General features: G+C 37.7%; 1 pseudogene; it reads left to right on the forward strand.

Moving 5' to 3' along the window:
• Positions 1–1,671: 1,671 nt before the first annotated feature.
• Positions 1,672–7,238, forward strand: LOC146001444 (uncharacterized; annotated as a pseudogene).
• The last annotated feature ends 9,195 nt before the right edge of the window (positions 7,239–16,433 follow it).

The raw sequence follows: 16,433 nt of genomic DNA on the forward strand, positions 1-16,433 counted from the left end.
TACACTCAGTATTTCAGATCATTACCGTCATGTACAATATATATAAGATACTGATATAATATATTATAAATTACATAAAATATGGAAATAAAATAAACACAGTATAAATCAAGGTTAGAAGTTATTTACATTAAAGAAATATATTAATTATGTGTGTAATAAATGACCTGCAAATAATTGACACACTAGAAAGTACGTACATATATGTAATTGAGTATAAACTAAGAAATAAATATAGATTTACAAAAATTGCATTTATGTTTACATTGTTAACATTTATTCTTCCATTCCTTGAATAACTTTTTTGAATGTCCCAATAGGCATGTGAAATATGTCTAATTTTGGTTCCCTTTCGGAACATCTGTTGTACAGTTCACACATTCTACTGATAGGTGATTTATTTATAATGTTCGATCTTCTGTTACTACAGTAAAAGAGGCCCCCTTTGGATCGTGTCTTGGAGATAGGAACACGTATGTGTATTTGTTTTAGAAGATGTTGCACTGGAATATTATTGTTTATGATTTTGTATAAGAAACAGAGCAATTGCATCTTCCTTCTTTTGCTGAGAGAAGGCAGGTTGTGGTGTTTACAGAGGGAAGTGCATGATTCGTATCGGGGATATATGCCTGTTTCTTTATAAGTGGCATACCTTACGAATTTAGACTGTAGCTTTTCTATTTTATGCATGTACCTTTTGTCCTGAGGAGCCCATATTCTTCTGCATATTCTACTTTGCTTCGGACTAAAGCGTTAAATATTATTTTCATTATTTCTTTGTTCATAAACTCTTTACTCATTCTAATTGCATACCCAAGGTTCCTGCGTGCCTCATTTACGACCCTTTCAACATGTGTTGTTGAAATGTTGCAAATGTAAGTTTTGAATCAAATGTAACTCCTAGATCTCTCATCTCGTTAACCCTTTTAATTTTTGTGTTATTTATTTTGTAATTGAATTCAATTTGCTTTCTGTTGCGCGAGTATGTTATCGTGCAGCATTTTTCTATGTTCAGATTAAGATAATTTATTTCGCACCATTTTGTTACTGTATTGATTTCATTTTGTAAGGATTTGCAGTCATCAATATTACAAATAGTCCTACCGAATTTTAAGTCATCCACGTATAAGAGTCTGAATGAGTCACACAGGTACTTTGGTAAGTCATTGATTAGAATTAAAAACAACAGAGTTCCGAGATTCGAACCCGGGGGGACTCCTGAGAAAACTGCGAACTCTTCTGTTAAAATTTAATTATTAGATATGTTGCTTGCCATTGGTGGAAAAATTCTGTGGATGTCAATGGGCGCCTCCAGGATCGCTCAACGTAGTAGCAAATGTTGACCTGCTACGTCACTGTTTTATGGCTATTCCTGGATGCAAGTGTTGAGAAGTAGCAATTTACACAGCTGATAACAATTGAACAGAGAAATGGCAGAGCGTGATATGTTGTTGGATATGATCCCACTGTTCATGGATTATGAATCTGATGACGATATAGATATGGATGCAGTTTTAAATGCAGCTACAGAACTTACAGAAACAGTAGAAGGTGAAATTATTGCAGGACCAAGAAGACACCCTCCTAGAAAACCAAAACTTCTTCGAAGAAACAGTTCCTCTGTATAACGTGGATGAGTTCACAAGCCACTTTAGAATGACTAGGCAAACCATGAAGGTAAGTTTTACATTATTTTATTTTTATTATTGATAATAATTAGTATAACATAATAAGTTTTGTAACCTCACTATGTTAGTGATCATTGGAAAAGTAAAGACTAACACTTCCTTGATGGCTCAGTATTAATGATGCGCCTTGAAATCGAGGGGGTACCGGATTCGATACCCGGTGGAGGCAAATAGTGGTTCGGATTTCACTTTAAAATGTAGGTCTAATTCCAATTAACCTAACTGTGTATAAAGTGTGCATAAAGCAACAATCCAAATTCATTGCTGTAACGCTGACGCCTTCAATTTAGACGATCCCGAGTACGATTCCCATTTGACATATATTGCATAGTTGATTTTGCCTACTTACAGATAGAATCCTCTAAAAATAATTGTAAGTTTTAAAGTTCGATGTAGAAGATGTGCAGATCTAACGAAACATACAATGGGGTAAAATGTCATATTCCTAATTTGACAAGTCTTTCTCCAAAATAATAATAATCATGGAGGAGTCACATTAAGGGTAAAAAGGTTGTGGCTAATTTTATCTACGCATCTATATTATGATTTAAAATTAGTATTTATGTGTGTATAGGAGTACAAGCTCAACACAACACTGAACGTTTGTGCGAGTGTGTGTGACCTTATCGGATGTAAACCTGAGATATGATTAAATGTTAAGTATCCTTGAAACATCTGAAATTCCTTTATTTTCTACTTTTTCACATTTCACATTGGTACTTACGTATTCAGCATTCCTAAGGATTCTTGAAGATGCCATTTCGTTTTTTCACGCAAATAATCTCAATTTTTGATATATAGAGTAATTCTTGTTTGTTCATTTTTGCTTGCGTTACAAGCAATATGGTGGAGAAATCTTGACTAGCATTGTCGATGATCAGCGGTTATCCAGTGTTGCAACCTTCTTCATCGAAAAATACCTACTTTCGTGTTACCGATTTTGTATTTTTTTTCCAGGTTCGAAAACCCCACGAACCATGCACAGATAGCCCCATGAACCATTCATAATGTTGTAATAACATCTTACCAGGGATCTGAGGTCACAGGGATGTTTCAATAACACATTTAGGTAGGGCTTAAATATACTTGTAAGTTGAACCTGCTCCGACTAAGAGAAAGGAGAAATGGAAGATTGAATTTAAGGTTATTCACGCTTGTTCATACCTGGTAGGTGAATGATGTCCTTGTCTAGATGCTTCTTGCAGACCAAATTGTGACTGATGCCAAGGTTCGATGCTGTGACCCTTGACTCACTATTCCGAGCAATCTCGCACGAGTAGCTGCAGGCTGATGCAGCCGTAAACTTCGTACACCGTCGTTGTAGTTTGTTTGTTGTAAAGTGTGTGAGTAAAATAAGAGAAATTAGCGCGAGCTTGCTTTTATAATATTCTGCCTCGAAAGGTTATTACACCTTTCGAACACACTGGATCATGTTAGATCCACGTATTTGCCTCTCAGTCAATGCTTCGAGGAAGTTACGAAGTGTGCGCATTCTTGAGATTGCTCGCCGGTCGGACAATTCCAGTGAATAAACAAGCATAAAATAATCTCTTGACGAGGTTTTCTCGTATTTTTAATCATCATATCTCTACAATAAATAACCCCACAAACCATTCATAAATTGCTCCACGAACCATGCATAGATAGCCCCATGAACCATTCATGGATAGCCCCACGAACCATTCATAAATAGCCCCATGAACCATGCAGGGTAAAGTTATGTTAAGCAACCATAATTAAAATTGTCCTCTTCAAAATTGTTAAAAACATTCATAAATAGCACGGCAAGGTTAGGTTAGGCAAACTTAGTTAAATTTATCATCCTCAAAATTGTCATGCTCTTGCGAAAAGACAGCGTGGCTGGAAACACTGACCGAGGGTTACATCATCGAGCGCACACAGCATTTGGATCACGTACTAGAAGGACATAGAGGCAACAGATTTTGTGGATCAGAGAGACGAGACATTAATCTTCTAAAATACATGATATACCGGCGTTATAAATTAAGTGATGGGGAAAAAACACTTCCACAACCTTTCAAAAGTGTATGGAAAGTCAGTTTGGTAAGTACTTTCTCCTGTTAAAAAAGAAATGCATTTTGGGAATACTTAAATTTTACCTATGTCATACGATACTCTAAAACTGATAGAAAAGTTAGTTTTGAAAATGTGCTTTTAGAATTGGATCATTATTCATAAATAGTTTAATGCCATTATTATGTTTGAGAATAATATATGAGATTTAAGAACAGAAATGTTGGTCATTGAGCATAAGTTGCAAAATTGTAAACAGTATTATGTTTACAAGTAATCATGTTTTATTCAGTAATAATGTTTGATTCAATCTCCCAGTGTTCAAATTATGCTTCTCTTTGCAGTCCTTGATAACATCACTGGCTAGGAAGGTTGGAGATAATAAAATGCATGCTGTGCCAGTGGATAAGAAGGTGATGATGACCGCTTGGCTGCTGGCTAAGCAAGAGAGTTTCCTTCCTGCAGGAGACCGTTTTGGCCTTTCACATAGCACAGCCCACTATATATTTAATGAAGTGGTTGGAGCTGTGTGTGACAGCATGAATGAATACATCACATGGCCAGATGCAGCACAGTTGCAAGAAATAGCCACAGTAAGTTCAGATGTGCATAATTTTATTCAGTAATTATAATTTTTTTTAAGAAAAAATATATTTTGGTAATATATTTTTATGATGTTTGTTTTCTAAATCTCATAGCAGAAAGACTAATTATCGTAGAATTTTGAAACCCATTGTTACAAGAAATTTGAACCTTCCTTAAAGTAATGAGCACGGTTTGTATTTGAAAAAGCTATTTATGTTGAAAGTAAAACTTAAAAATTACCTTTCGCAAGCATGCCCACTTCCCATGGACAAGGTATTCTCCATTGACAAGCGACAGTAAGTATCGTAGACTAGTGGGAATAAATATAGAAGTAAATGGAAACCTTAGTAGGTAGAATGCATTTAGGGACTTTATTTTCATGCTAAGAGAATCAAACCTGACTTGCCTAACCCAACCACGAAGGCATATATTGAACAAAATCTTAAGTAATCGCTAAAACTCCACAGTATGTGTTAACAGACATAAATCGAAATCAAATTATGTAAAAATTGCATTCATAGAATGATGAAATCGCAATAAAGTTTGAATGTTGAAGGCATATAATTTGCATATTTCATAAACAAAAATTATTAGCATCTGTAGCTTATATGCTTCACAGACCTGTGAAGTCAAACATTGCAAATTTTTAAAATGTCACACACGTAATACATTTTTGTTAATGCTTTTCATGTTTTCAAGCTGTCATTACAATTGTTTTTTTTTGTTGACACCATAAAGTACTTCATAATTCTAGGAAATTGATTCATTATGAACATTTTAATCCATCTCATGTCTAGAACCATTCATTTTATATGTGAAATGTAACCCTGAAATGCCCCTATATTCATTTTGTATTCATCTTTTCAGGTCTTTGAAAACAAATCTGGAGGCATACCAGGAATAATTGGGGCCATTGATGGGACACACATCCCAATTAAACAACCTCCGGGTAATAGTGTCGACTTTTACAATAGAAAGGGGTTCCATTCAGTGATTTTGTAGGGTATATGCGACAACAGTCTAAAATTTAGAGACATTTTTGTTGGGATGCCAGGATGGATGCATGATGCCAGAGTGTTCAAAAACAGTCCTATTTATGAAAAGTTGATGGCTCACAACATTCAACCAAACCATCACCTAATAGGAGATGCTGCATATCCTCTGCTGCAGTTCATTATCACACCATTTCGAGACAATGGCCACCTCTTGGAAGAACAGCAAAGGTATAATAATAAATTGTCGAGCGTAAGGTCGACAATAGAGCGTGCTTTTGGATTACTGAAGGGAAAATTTAGAAGGTTAAAAATGTTGGATGTGAACAGCATTGAGTTTGCCAATAAGGTAATAGGGGCAGCATGTATGCTCCACAACTTTATCCTTTTGCATGACACTGCACCAGTTGTTGTGGATGAGGCAAATGATGAGTTGGTTGTAGATGGGCCTGAATTTCCAGCAGGCGAAGTGCAGCATGAAAATTTAGGTGAGCAAAAGCGAAACTACATTGTTACTTTACTGTAAATTTAAAATATGAAGGGTGGCTACAGTCTGGAAAACCTGGAAAAGTGATGAAAATTGCAGCACTAGGACAAGCAAGCAATTTTCAGTTTGTTGTGTATAAACTGTAGTTGCAGTAGAAATTGTTTATTAAATATTCTGGGAAAAGAGGTCATGTTTTGAACTCCTTAACATGTACATACTACAATAATTTGGACTAGGTATTTACTACTTTTCTGTTGCAATTTGTTTTTTGTTTTTCGGTGAGGGGTGTTTGGTAGCTAATTATCTGAAGTAATATATTACTAAATTTTATCATTACATATAATAATACAAATAGAGGCCACCTGATCATCATGGTGCCTGAAATGTTTTACCTGATTTTTCAAATTAACTTCTAAAAAAACATTTTCTTAATATTTAAAGTTCGCTCATAGGAGTTTTGAGTACTCTTTGCTTTAAGTAACAAGTGCAAACTTATTGATTTGGTTTATTTTACATTGCATTTCTGCCATTTTTGGCTAGTTGCGAAGAGAGGATGAGTGAGTGATACAATGAAGCGAAGAGAGTATGAGTGAGTGATACAATGAAAAGGCACTCACAAAGGCCCCTTTTTTTGTTGGGAATATTATACACAGACAATGCAATTTTTTAAGGATGACTGGATGATGGCAATTTTGTTTTAGTCTCTTAAAAAGTGAATTACTTTTAATACAGTCTTAAATAAATCATTAATTTATGTATTCAAGGTCTCATTATAAATGTGAAGTTTATTTTGGTGATATTCATGGTGTTTCTTAGCCCGTATTTGCACCAATAAAGTATCATGGTTCCTTGAAAACAGGCTGGAGCCCAAATTTGTTTCAGATGTGTCTACCCCTACAATTGTTATTTATTAAAAGGAAAAGAATTCTTCGTTAATCATTAGTCTATATAATTCAAGTACTACATTACATAGCAACTACCAGGTATCCAAAAAAAGTTCATGCCGTATTTTGCAGTGAGAAATAATGACTCTGTAATTTCTGGCAAATGTATTTTATTCAGAAAAATAAGATCCTTCAGCTTCAATTATATTATCCCAACGAGATACAAGCTTATAAATCCCGCATTTGTAAAAGTTCTGGTCCCTAGGAGCAAAACAATTGTCCTATGACCTGCGTGACATCATCTCGGTTTCGGAACTGTTGCTCACGCAAATTGTTATCCATGGCCAAAAACAAGTGAAAGTCGGATGGGGCAATGTCCTGGGAATAAGGAGGATGAGGTAAAATTCCCAACCAAGTGTGTTGATTACCTCCTTGGTCGCTTTCGCCGTATGATGTCTAGCGTTGTCTTGAAGAAGGATTACTCCTTTCCTGTTGACTAGTGCTGGCTGCTTCGGACGCAGTGCAGCTGCAACCCTTTGCAACTGGGACGAGTACACCTCGTATGTGATGGTTTTGCCATGCTCTAGCAATTCAAAGTGACAACACCAGCGCTGGTCCACCAAAGACAGAGCAGTACCTTCTGTTGATGAATGTTTTCTTTGGGGGTCAATGCAACACAACCAGGGGACAACCAATGATGTTTTCTTTTGCGGTTACTGTATAACACCCATTTCTCGTCACATGTCAATATCTGGTCCAGGAATGGGGCTTTCTTGTGGCGTGACAGCAATGATGCGCAAATGGTGAGCCGCTGGCGTTTGTTTTCCTCGGACAAAACGTGAGGAACCCACTTACTGAGCTTCCAAGACTTCCCAAGGTTGTGCAGATGAAATCAAATGGTTTCCTCCGACACTCCAAACCCTTGTGCAAGTTCTTTACATGTTTGCTGTGGATCACGCTCGATGGTCTCCTTCAGCAGGGCTTCGTCGATAGTGGCGGGGCGTCCAGCTCGAGGCTTGTCCTGGAGGCTCTCATCGCCCGATGCAAATCGACTGAACCATTTTCGCGCTGTGCGCTCACTCACTGATGCCTCTCCAAACGCGGAGCATATCTTTCGAGCAGCGGCTGCAGCATTGCTGCCAAATTTGAACTCATACAGTAAACACGGCCGTAAAACGTCCTTTGATACTGACATGTTCCCTTCAGGATTGTAGTTTCTACAGACCTACTGTCTATGCGACCGACACGCCTCCCAACTCTGCACTGACTGACGGTTGCCAGGAATGTAAACTTTTGATGTCATCCAGAGGAAAATAGTACGCACATCCCAAAACTGGACTTCTCTATGTAGTGAAAAGATGGCATGTGGTATAAGTAGAGGCACATATTTTTGATGAATGAGAAAGCAAAATTTCAGTTAAAAAAACAAAAGTCAATTTCAGGTTCAAAAGTGGTAAATAAAGTTAAATGTTGGTGTTATAGCAGTGAAATATCAGATCTAAAGTGGTATATAAAATTGTGACTATTTTGCAGTTGATTTCATGATATGCACACCTCCAGGTATAAGTTATGCCTTATCAATAGGTGGAAATGTTTCTACGATGAGATGTTTTTTTGAACAACTTACACTTGCATTGTGAGTGGTTGCTTGTGGCACTGGTTCGTTTAATTGATTGATTGATTGATTTGTTGATTTAAGTCCACATTATGCACAGTAAGGCTAATCGGGACTGGACCTACAGTTTAAAGTGGGATCCGAACCACTTGTGCCTCCACCGGGTATCGAACCCAGGACCCCTTGATTACAAGGCGACGACGCTACCACTGCGCCATCGGGGAGGCCCGCTGGTTTGTTTAAGAAAGCAGTATTGCAAGATACAAAACATTATCCTTTGTATTAATAATGTTGAACATAAGATAAAGATAATACTTCATTACATGGTTATATTCAAGTGTATTGTCGTTTACGCAAAAATGAATAGACCAGCAAATGTAGTGATAACTTATGGCACTTTATTGCTTTATCTGGGTGCTTGTAAGAAAGGGGGGGAAGTAAAATATGACAGCCATTTTTAAGGAAGTGTACTGTACATAGGTGCCTCCTGACAGCAATTGATTTTTGATTTTACAAATATCCAGAGTCATAGGATGGACAAACTTCAAGTGCATACTATGCCTAAGAGTAACACAATTCATCTTTCTACACATTATGAAAAAATAATTGCACTCAACACTGGTCACCTTGCTAAGTTCAATTCAATATCTTGTGGTTGATGCTTATTATTACTTATCTTAATTGTGTTATAGTTAAGCTGTACAATATTTTTTTAAAAAAACAATATTCATTCAGAGATAATGGCTTCATGCCCTTGAACATAAGACAAAAAAACTAGCAATGTTTTCCCATGGCAGTTTTTAGTGTTGTTAGGTAATTATTAGGGAGTGTATTTTTATGCATTCAAGAACTGGAAAAATGTTTACATGTTACAAAAACAGCATAAATCTGTGGATATAAATATACAGTGATTGGTAATTCGACCTATTCCTGGAAAGGGTTAATACTAGAGCACATTTCCAACAAATTTGACCCTATGCACCAGGGGTCGGAAATCAATGGGTTTCGAGTTATTGCAGTTTGTAGATTTTCGTGACATATTCCGACTTGCGACCAAAAAACTACTAATTGTGAAAAAAACTACTATACACTGGACACTTAATCAACATGTTGCTAACAGCTGACGAATGAGTGACTACTGGGGAAAAAATTCATGCCCAAAATTCCCACACCCACAGAAAGAAACAGTCATTGGTGCACACGTCATGAAGAAATTTGGAAATTATAGTTTAAATCGAAGAGGATTACTTAAAAAATTGGTAACACACTTAGCATAAAAATTACGGAAAAAACTTCCTCGTTTCATAAGCTCTCCAAAAAGATACAAATGTTGTCAGCTGGAACACGGGTTGGGGGAAAAATCTGAATTAAAAGCGGAGAAGGCGCGTTGTAGACTTCTTTGTAAAGTGAAAAGAAGTTGTCGGTTGTGAGAAATAAACAAACGAAAATGAGTGAAATAATAATGTTATTTACCATTCTCACGATTCCAGGTTGTCAGAATTAACTGTTACAAAAACTACAAATCCTGTTAAAATTGCCTCCCCCAGTTATGTATGCAAGCAAGCAGCCTGCGGCGTACTTCAGACACACAATCACTCACGTTGACACTCTATCTCTTATGTCTCAATTCTATCTCTCAACTGTTCTTGGGAATCCACTGGTGTATTGTAGACTAACTCTTTCATCTGACCCCAAATGCAAAAGTCGGAGGGAGATCCTGTCACAAGGATGGATTTTTGTCGATTTTTACTACATACCGACAGTGAAGACCCCCATCACCTGACAAGAATTCTGTGGACGGACGAATCCAAATTCGACCGCGATGGTATTACGAATTTTCCTAATGTGCATTTTTGGGCCCGTAAGGGTCATAACCCAAGAAATTCTAAAGAAAATGCTCACCAGAGAAAATTCTCACTAAATGTGTGGATGGGAATCATCCACAATCATGTGATCGGGCCATTCTTTCTTCCACAAAACCTAAACGGCATTACCTACGAAAACTTCCTAAGGGAAGAATTGACGACGCTGCTGGAGGATGTGCCGCTCGCCACAAGATGGGGTATAATTTACCAACATGATGGCTGTCCAGCCCACTATTTCCGGGGTGTGCGACAGTGGCTGGATGACAATTATCCCATGCAATGGATTGGTCGAGGCGTTCCGAAACCCTGGCCGGCGAGGAGTCCGGATTTGACGTCATGCGACTTTTGCTTTTCGGGTCACATGAAAGAGTTGGTCTACAGCACACCAGTGGATTCCCAAGAAGAGTTGAGAGAGAGAATTGTGACAGCTGCCCAATACATAAGAGACAGAGTGTCAACGCGAGTGACTGTGTCTGAAGTACGCCGCAGGATGCGTGCTTGCACACGTAACCGGGGCAAGCAATTTTAACAGGATTTGTAGTTTTTGTAACAGTTAATTCTGACAACCTGGAATCATGAGAATGGTAAATAACATTATTATTTCACTCATTTTCGTTCGTTTATTTCTCACAATCGACAACTTCTTTTCACTTTACAAAGAAGTCTACAATGCGCCTTCTCTGCTTTTTATTCAATTTTTCCCCCAACCCATGTGCCAGTTGACAAACTTTGTATCTTTTTGGAGAGCTTATGAAACGAGGAAGTTTTTTCCGTAATTTTTACGCTAAGTGTGTTACCAATTTTTTGAGTAATCCTCTTCGATTTAAACTATAATTTCCAAATTTCTTCATGATGTGTGCACCAATGACTGTTTCTTTCTGTGGGTATGGGAATTTTGGGCATGAATTTTTTTTCCCCAGTACTCACTCATTCGTCAGCTGTTAGCAACATGTCGCTTAAGTGTTCAGTGTGTAGTAGTTTTTTGGTCGCAAGTCGGAATATGTCACGAAAATCTACAAACTGGAATACCTCGAAACCCATTGATTTCCGACCCCTGGTGCATAGGGTCAAATTTGTTGAAAATGTGCTCTAGTATTACCCCTTTCCAGGAATAGGTTGAATTACCAATCACCCTGTATATACAAAAATATTTTCATTCGAAATTCCATTAAATAGATAGATAGATACTCTTGCCAGTGACAGCAGGACATTAGTCGCTTCTTGCATTCTGTTGATTAAAATTAGCAACATTTTCCACATCTCACGTATTCAGACATACTACTTGAGGTGCGGGATGTTCTGCACACTTGTGCCATCAATTTCACCTTTAATTAAGATGTTTGATAACCCAGTGGAGGCAGATATTGGTTTGGATTACTGTTTACTGGAGGAGAGTAGTACAGTGCCACTGTAGCAGGAGTGACCGGTGTATTGCTGAGTCCCGCATAGGCTAGTCAATAGCTCCAAAATATAAGCTTTTACGCAAAGAATTTGTATATTTTGTTTTGCACACTGGTTTAGATTCCACTTAAAACTGTTGGTCCAGTCCTGAATAGCCTCTTTCAGCATGAAGTGAACTTAAATTAAAAATGACAAAACTGAAAGGTTTTTCCATGGAGATTAGAAAAAAGAAAATTCTTCAGTGCTTTCAACCCATTTTCATATAACTCAAAAGGCTGGAACTTCCTTGTGCAGGAAGCATTCAATCACTTTGTGGGTAGCTGCTTTGAAGATTATCAAGTGTTAATATTTAGAAAGAAAAGGGCAAGTACCCTTAAATTGAGTAGGGACTTTAAATACACATACATGCTGGTGTCCATAGATCACTATATCTTATAAATACTTCAGAGGGGGATGTTCAAATATTATCTGGCAAATTTCTAATGCAGATCTTAACTGCCGGATAGGAATTTGTTTTGAATATTAAACCTCACTTTACATACAGCAATGTGATGATATTGGACCACATGCAGCACTGTGGGGTTTGAGGAAGCTGTCTTGTGCAGACTGTCATGCTAAGATGCTGCTGTTTGTCACCTGTGAATGATGGTTAGGTAAGCAAAATAATGTTATGAATGTTTCTTCTAGTGCTCCATCATGCTGAACTTCTGGTAAGACTCGTTTCACCTCAACTTCTGTGTAGTCAATGACAATGGGATCATTACAAAGCTGAAGCGTCTGACTGCATGTATAGTCTCAACTCGTCTCACCACACAGATAGTGAAGAAAGAACATGGTTAGAAACAAAATAATGTTTAGTGTGTGCTATGAACTGTTAAGTAGAAATCGCAAACCGAAAAACTATTCCATGTTAACCAAGTTCAAAATAACTAATCCTTTTACAGTTATATTTCAGTGGTCTTTCCTTATTTTTGTCTGTAGTACTAGATAAATTACTATGTTCCTTATTTTACATACATATATTTATGAACCCTATACTATAGGCAGTGACTTCAATTTTTCGCAAGGTAACACCAAAAATGATGATAGCTGCAATAAAGTGTTTATGAACGTGAAGCCATTGAATAATGCATATTTTCCATAAAATTGCGAATTGTTGCCTGTTTGCATTATTACAACTCTTGTGTTTTAGGTTTGAAAGTACAAAGTGTACAATATTCTGCATTTATAATGTGCATGTTTTCTAACATCTTATCCAACAGAAAACTATAATGCATGTAATGTATGAAATAATTCAGCACCATGAAATCACATGTAAATTTTTGTCTTCCCAAAGTTCTTTTTTACTTTCTATCAGAATGCTTTGCATCACAGAGCAAAGTTGGGGATTTTGATAGAAGACCACCGGAGACAAACCATCGGTGTGTGTCACAGAAGCATTTAGAGTTGACAAGCTTAGTGGCGTGATTTTTGGCAGGAGCCAGTGGACCTTATTGCCTCATGCGATCGTATATTTGTGGATCACATGCCTATTCGTCACTGCAGAACAAATGGAAAATAGCTTCCTCAAAAATCTGTTTCAATGTATCAAACTGTCACAAACAGGTGCAATTTCAAATACATACTTGTTTAAGATACATAAAGCTGTAACTTTAGACATATATTTGCATGAAAATGTGCTAAAATAAAAATTCACTGATGAAACAATAACATCGAAAAATCAAAGTCCCTAATTATGCCTTGCGGGAACTACCGAACATTGCTCATTACGGCTTTTGTCAATAACTTGGAAACAGGTACCTTAAAATGAAGATCAAATCATTACAGGGCATGGAAACAAACAACTGCAAAAGAACATATAATAGTAATTAAAAATAAGAGGGGCGTTTATGGGTTCGAAATCCGGCCTTCAATTAATTAAGGCATGGATGTTCATTCATGTAATAGAAATTTAAATGTACCATTAGAATTAGAATTATACACGGTATTATTCATCGTGTCTACTGTCCAAAAGTTCGGCCGATGGAAAAGGACGATCAAGTTCCTTATACATCGGTCTTCATTTACTAGCCAAAATTACCATGACAATTAGGAATCAGAAATCGGAAATCAGAAATCAATAATCAGAAATCAAAACACTGGACACTGAAACATGTTATGACATAATATTTAATGCGTTACTGTAGAAATACTTACAACATCGCTCGCCTACGCAAACACCATTAAGAACAACAAACTATCGCAGACCCGCGATGCACCGGGTCAAAACAAGTTAGCAGCGCAGACCGCTGATGGTAGACGTTGCTTGTAAACACTATACTCGAGCACCATTGCCTAACCAGTTAAAGTTTAAGTCTGAAATCTCAAAGCTAGGAATCTAGACTTGGTCAAGAGAAGAGAAAACAATTCCTCTCTGACCTACAAAGGTGCTGAAACGAGAGTCTCGATCTGAAAGTTTTAACTGTGAAATGAATGTTCTAAAACTGTCTCTCAACTGTGAAATCGAACTGTCTCTCTCAAGTCCTTACTTCGTCTTTTTCCTTAGAGTTCCTCGTGCCCGGAAGAATTGTCCTTCACTCTATTGGCCGTCGAACTTTTAACTCCGCCCACACGTGGTCACTTCTGCATGTAAGGGCGAAAATGCTTCACTGAAGGGTGGTATTCGCGTAGTACAAAAACACAATAGCACCTTGTTTGAGAGCTGATCTCGAGAATGAAAAGTATCGTGTTCTAATTAATTTTTATTGCTCACAACTCAATTCTTATAGCTCACTACTGGGACACTTCGTTAAAGTTATACCTTCCTTGGCTGCCAAAATCCCACTCAAGCGAAGAGATACGAAGATAAATGTTCTGGCAGGGTTGTAGTTCAAGATTCTGTACTATTTACTCTTGTCACTTCGCTGTCACTGAGCTAGACTGGCGGGCGAGATCATGGAAGTTATGACGTCTCGTCCAGGCTGCCATGTGTAGGGCAATTGTCTCGATTCTGAGCCTGGCCACCTGCAAACTCTCATGAAAACAGAGGGTCCTTACTTCCGACAAGGGGGAAAGTCTTCATTGGGGTTTTAAATTTTAAAATGTCCGAAGTTCCGCACGACTAGCTCCATCTGGGCTTGAATTTATGTTGACATGAGCCGAATTTGGAATTTGGACGGGACAGATATGGGAGTTTATTGCGAGACACACTGGATCCTTCACCTTGGAGTAGGGGCGGTGATATATGCGGGGCTTCATGGGAAAGAACGTTGGTTTCTTGAAGCAGCTGTCTTTTCTCAGAGAGCAGAAAAATGAAATCTTGGGGGGAATGCGTAGAAAGACCGATGTTAATGACAGGTCGTACATCAGGTAATTGGTACATCGGTTATAAACTTAAGTAAAATGATACTGATTGGAAAAATTTAGATGTATCTAACTTTATTTTCTAAGTCTCTGGAGCATTTGATGAAACATGTGATTCCTGCGTTTCTGAATCTCGTTGCTCTCCTTTTTGAGAGCATTGCTCTCCTGGATCGCCAGCCTTAATTTTTGAACCTCCTGCACCCTTGCTGCTGCTAGCTCCTCCACTTTTGTCCGATGGACGTCAAGCTTCCGCCTTTTGGATATATGTCCATTTCCATGTGAAATGGAGCTATTGCTGCTGGAGGGGGGAGTGGTGGAAGAGGAAGAGGTAGAGGAGGAGGAGGAAGAGGAAGGCACTGGCACCAATGACCCCAAGAAGTTAACATAGGAACGCCACAGGAAGAGGCCAACGTAGGACCAAAATTTACTGTTCGATCTGTATCAAACAGTTCTAGGAATGTGCTAAAAAATTCCCAGCATACATTTATTCTCCCTGAAGCCTTCTTATTATCTAAAATTGTAGTGAAGGTCTTCTTCATATTGCGAAATTTGCGGTTCAGCATGTCATCTGCAACATCTTAACCTTTGCTACAGAAGACATCCTGCATTTCGCTCCACAACAAATTCTTTTTTACCTTTGGGTCCCGGAACTTATGCACCCTCTTCCTGTACTTCTCCAGAAGCAGCTTCGTGGACTCCTGCTTCCATGTAAACATGCCTAGAAAAAAAAATACCATTACTCTCTCGTTTATTAAATAAATTTTGATTTGACATAGCAGTTAGTGCTACAAATAAAAGGGGTTAGTTATTTACTTCTTGTAAACCAAGCTATTGTTCAACATTGAAAGTGCATCAAGTCTCTGAATACTGATATTGGACACGGTTATATTTACAAGGATATATTTTATTCAGAAAAGTCAACATGTAAGAAAGGGATGGCTGATTTTTTTTTTGTTCTGTGGCAATGAACTACTTTCACATGATATGACTTTTGGCCAATTAAAATATATGCATGGTCACTCTAAACAATATGCTGTGAATCAACTTTTTTGCTTATTGCATTCACTAAATTGTACTTTACTTTTGTGTTTGAGAAACACATACGTTCACTGAGGTTTACACAATCTTTTTGTAATGAATCTACTAGACCTGAACTTTCTTGTGAAACCACATGTTCGCAATTTTCGTTAGAAGCAATTGCAAGTTTTTACTCACTATGATCACTAACACTGCATTTTCTCCATTGCATTTTCCTCCAAGCTTCTGCCATCAGCTGAAACTGCCAGAAAAAAACAAAGGGATGTGATGTTTGAAAGTGAAATTGTCACTTTTAAACAGTTCTGACTAGGGCTGAGCTGACACCACTTTCAACCAATGCTGACATTCTGATTTCCACCGATACCGATTTAAAAAAACAAAGGCTTGTTATCGACAGTCATACTTACTGATCACATCACATTCCTTTACGGACATTAAGCAACTCCCAAGCTATTCTCATATAGCATTACAACACCTTAAAATGTCTTGTGACACTTTGTTT

Source organism: Lepisma saccharinum, chromosome 17 (genome assembly GCF_977018435.1).
Source record: "Lepisma saccharinum chromosome 17, izLepSacc3.1, whole genome shotgun sequence".
Lineage (NCBI taxonomy): Eukaryota > Metazoa > Arthropoda > Insecta > Zygentoma > Lepismatidae > Lepisma > Lepisma saccharinum.